At 33.8% G+C, this 4980-nt stretch overlaps 2 protein-coding genes and 1 long non-coding RNA gene across 6 annotated transcripts in view; 1 reads left to right on the top strand and 2 right to left on the bottom strand.

The window, feature by feature from the left end:
- The window catches only part of LOC106880233 (uncharacterized), a 19450-nt gene extending 17602 nt beyond the window's left edge, over positions 1–1848 (bottom strand). The window contains exons 1-2 of the long non-coding RNA XR_001410725.2: positions 1792–1848; positions 1572–1592 (exon numbers count right to left, since the gene is read on the bottom strand). This is a non-coding gene — a long non-coding RNA (uncharacterized LOC106880233). The remainder of the gene's footprint in view (positions 1–1571; positions 1593–1791) is intronic.
- LOC106873822 (glycosaminoglycan xylosylkinase) overlaps positions 1–4980 on the top strand; it is a 419531-nt gene that overhangs the window by 32031 nt on the left and 382520 nt on the right. The window lies entirely within an intron of this gene.
- Positions 1–4980, bottom strand: part of LOC106878725 (potassium channel subfamily T member 2) — a 747999-nt gene that overhangs the window by 468586 nt on the left and 274433 nt on the right. The window lies entirely within an intron of this gene.

Here is a 4980-nt window from a genome sequence, read left to right as displayed (position 1 = left end):
TATATATATATATATATATATGTTACTTATTTCTATGCATTGGACTGTGTCAAATGTGTGAAATAGAGTAAATACAAAATACATGCTGCAGCGCTGGGATTTTAATTTACCTACTAAAAGGTGACATATTTCAATCTGCCAACGCCCTTGAGAGTCCTATTTGACAAACTACATGATCAGATTAATGCATTACAGATTTTCTGGATGTCACTTCATTTGCTATTTTTGGATCATTATCAATCCTATAAATATTTCTCCAAATGTTTCAGCCATTGTACTCCTGGCTATCTTTAGGTGCCTGTCATTTTCATTAATATTCTTGCAATCTAGAACCAAACCTATTTTTAAATCTATGGGGTAGATTGTTTTGATTCTATTGCCCATATCAGTAATATCTTATTGGTTAGTTATTCTCTTATTTGTGATGTTGTTTGCTCATTTCATTTGAACCATAGCATAAGTAACACAGGAATTGAACTTATACTTACTAGGTAAACTGCTACACTTAACGATTGACACTTAATGTTTGTATTTACTATTCTATTATTCTAGAATGAGGACAATCAACCTCTGTGGATTTAATAAAGTATTCTGTTTGAAATTTGGAGTATGTTACTGACTGAACGTTAAAGGTACTTGAGGAAGCCTGGAAGGTACAATGCCTAATGTTCTGAGTATAACAAACAAGATGAGGACATTTGTTCAAGTATGTCAGTATATAAAAATGATACCTAATTATTCATCTCAGAAATTCAGACAGTAAATAAATAAAAAATAGGTTATATTTATAATAACCTTGTGTGTTAATTCCTTAAAAAGACTGTTAACATTCTCACAAGAAGATATGATTTAGAAAGTTTGTTACAAGAAAAATGGTTAGAACTATTTGTATTCATTCACTCCTTACTTCAGTTTTTCACTGAAGTAAAACGTTTAATATTTCAAAAATTTTAACTTAGATGATAGAACTATAGACCTATAACAGAAATATCAGTCATCGAAAAAACTGATTGGCAAAATATTTAATCTTTCTCTTGCAAGATATAGCATTTAAACAGAATTAAAAGATATGTTAACATATTTGTCATCGCCTAAACATTTTCATTGAAAGCCAGCATGTTCATTCAATGTGGTATCAGTAAGTTCAATACTTTCATAACATGTAACTTGGTTTGCATAAGTTTCATCATAACAAGAATATTATATGCATTCACATAAAATTAAAAAAGTATGTAAAGGAGAAAAAGAATCAAGATTCAATTCATATTTTAATTCAACATTTTCTGGTTTAGTTTAATTCATTTATCACATAATCTTTGATAAAATATTCAGAAAAAGAAAATAATTTCTTTTAATTTTTAGAATTGATTTTTAATGTATGCATGCATGCATGCATGTATGTATATATGTATGTATGTATATATGTATGTATGTATTTATGTATGTATGTATGTATTATTCATGAAGCTATGTTGTTACATATTCAGTTATCTTTACATTTTTATATTCATGTTCAGAATTAATAGGGACAAAAACTGTGCAGTATCTTTCAATAAAGTTTTCTACATTACCATATTTGGTGGCGTTCTTACCTGGAAAAAAGAAGAAAAAAAATTAAATATTATGAAATAGGCAAAAAAAGCAAAATACAACAAAATTGCATTATATGATGATTTTATATCTGCTTTTCCATGCTGACATAGGTTGGAGGAGTATCACAAATATGTGTGTGGAAATCGTTAAAAACAACACAAAGAACATGCTGAATATGGTAGTAGTTATAATGCTTACATGAAAAGATGAGTGTCTTTGATTTGACATTTTAGATGTTAGTCCTTCTGATGAACTAAAAGATGAAAGGAAGAGAGAGCGAAAGAGAAAGAGAGAGAGAAAGAGATAGATAGATAGATAGATAGATAGAGAGAGAGAGAGAGATTATCTGTATATATAAAAAACAATAATAATAATACTATAGACACAAAGCCTGAAATTTTGTGGGAGGAGGCTGGTCAGTTTCATTGACCCCAGTGCTTAATTAGTACTTTTTACATTAACCCCAGAACAGTAGGCAAAGTTGACCTTAGTGGAATAATAATAATAAGAATCTTTTCTATTATAGGCACAAGTCTTGAAATTCTGGGGTAGAGTGTAAGTTGATTAGATCAACCCTAGTGCTTAACTGATACTTGTTTTATGAACCCCGAGAGGAAGAAAGGCGAAGTTAACCTTAGCAGAATTTGAACTCAGAATGTAAAAACAGATGAAATACTGTTAAGCATTTTACCTGGCATGCTAACAATTTTGCCAGCTTTCCACTTTTATAATAATCATAATAGCCCTTTCTACAATAGGTACAAGACTTGACATTTTGAGGGAGGGCACTAGTTGATTTTGTCAACCCCATTGCTCAACTGGTACGTAATTTATCAACCCTGAGAGGAGTTGATAAAAATAACAATCAAATCTCCTGTTGTTTTCAAAGTAATCTTGATTGTCAATAAAAAAACAAGCACAAAAAACAAAAACAAAAAAAAACAAGGTTATTATTATAACATCTCTGATGAAATATTTATTAAATTCAGTGGTTGCTATTTACATCCAGTAAAGGTTCGTGGCTTAGTGGTCAGGGTAATCAGCTCATGATCATAAAGTTGTGAGTTCGATTCCCGGCAAAGTGTTGCATCCTTGAGCAAGACACTATTTCATGTTACTCCAGTCCATTCAGCTGGCAAAAATGAGTTGTACTTGTAATTCAAAGGGTCGGCATTGTCATGCTCTGTATCAAGCTGAATGTTCCTGAGAACTATGTTAAGGGTACATGTGTGTGTGGAGTGCTCAGCCACTTGCATGTTAATTTCATGAGCAGTCTGTTCCATTGGTCGAATCAACTGGAACCCTTGTTGCTGTAACCAACATAATGCCAGTTACGTTAAGATTTATATCCATAGTAGACCTGAGGGCAAACAACAACACCAACAAATGGAAATTTGAAGACTGCATTTACTGAGGAATGAATGAAGTTAGTTTACAAAAGATATTATATAAATGTGATTTCAACACTTTGTAAATGCTAAAGCAAGAATTTGTTTCACAATAAGTAGACAGATAATGTAAACACAGTATAACTTCAACGAGAGTTATTGTAAACATGGTATATATAAGTATCTAAATACCATCTTTGTAGATTGTTTTAATATCTGTTGTTTACATTCTTGAGTTTTATTTTAAATAACTATCACCACTACAGAAAATAATTCAAACACTCAATTGATACTATGCAAAATATGCTCTTACGAAACTGAGTTCAGTTTAGTTTTAAAAAACATTTAAACATTAAATGAATATAAAAACAATACCTCCGCCTTCGCTAAGGTGGCGGTAATAATAGCCTTTTCTTCATTTAATTTTTTTCTTTAATTGATTAATTAATATTCTTTTAAAGTTATTTGAGAAAATTTTATTATTATTAGAATATTTTCATATTGTAGTTTGTATATAATTTTATGGTGCTCCAGCATAGCCATAACTTTAGTGCTGAAATGTCTGAAAGAATAACAATATATAGGGGAAACATGTGGATAAAGAGTCACTGAGGAGGTCACAGGATGTGTGACAAAAGAGCTTTAACAAAGAAACTAAAATAATGATAATAAAGATGAAGTGAAGACCAAATATATAGTGCATGTATTTAATTGACAAAATATGACCATCCCCAAGTATGACAATATCTGTTTCAACACGTGATTTCACATGAAGAATCTTGCAAAACAAATACATAAATGTGTGTCATCATCGTTTAACATCCACTTTCCATGCTGGACAGTTTAACTGAGGACTGGTGAGCCAGAGGCTGCACCAGCCTCAATCTGATCTGGCAAAGTTTCTACAGCTGGATGCACTTCCTAATGCCAACCACTCAGGCGGTTCTGGCAATGACCATGCTCAAAAGGTGTTTTTACGTTCTACCTGTACAGGAGCCAGTCTGGTGGCACTGGCAACGACCATGCTTGAATGTTGTTTTCCACGTGCCTCTGGCACATGTGCCGGTAAGGCAATGCTGGCAATGATCACGCTCGGACGTGCTTTTAATGTTTCACTGGTATGAGTGCCAATCAGGCGGTACTGTCATTGGCCACGTCAGCGATTTTGATTTCACTTGCCACAATAGGTCTTCACAAGAAAAGTTCATTGTCCAATGAATGAGGGGTATTCATAAGTGGGCTGGTTACACCTACTGTCATAGGCCATAAGCTATGGTCTCACTTAGCTTATCAGGTCTTCTCAAGCACAGCATATCTCGAAAGGTCTTGGTCACTAGTCATTGCCTCGGTAAGGCCCAATGTTAGAAGGTCGTGCTTCACCACCTCACACCACATCTGATGCTTCTTAAATCCAACTTTTCTCTCAGGGCACTTACACTCTGTCATGTATGCACACTGACATTACACATCTAGTGGTGCATACTGGCTTCATTCCTTGCAAGCAGTCATGACCCATGTTTCACTGCCATGTAGCATGGCTGTTTGTACACATGTGTCATACAGCATTGATTGTTGCATTAGATGGTAACATTCAAAGTGAATTACTCCTTTGCAATCCCACCAGATAGAGAGAAGAACCTTTTTCCCATGAAGTTCCCTTCTCGGTTGTGGTTGAGCTTTTTCCCTTTTACCAAGCCACTGTTTACGACGTTTAACATTTCGATAGAAGATCCATTTTTCATCACCACTCACAAGTCTATCCAAAAAGGGTGAAATGAATTCGCGAGAATGGAGAGAAGAGTAGATGTCAAGTCGGGATTTGCAGTTACTTTTGGACTATTCATGAGGCACCCATTTTCCAAGTTTAGGAACCTTTCTAAGTTGTTGAAGATGACAATGAACAGTTGTATGGTTTGAACTAAGCTTTATTGCCAATTCTTCAACTGATAATGCAGGATTTTCTTCAAGTAATGCCTCAAGGAGCTTATCATCAAACTCA

The sequence above is a fragment of the Octopus bimaculoides genome, chromosome 1 (assembly GCF_001194135.2).
Source record: "Octopus bimaculoides isolate UCB-OBI-ISO-001 chromosome 1, ASM119413v2, whole genome shotgun sequence".
Taxonomy (NCBI): Eukaryota; Metazoa; Mollusca; class Cephalopoda; order Octopoda; family Octopodidae; genus Octopus; species Octopus bimaculoides.
The sequence above is the reverse complement of the archived record's forward strand: the minus strand, read 5'-3'. Positions and strand labels throughout refer to the sequence as shown.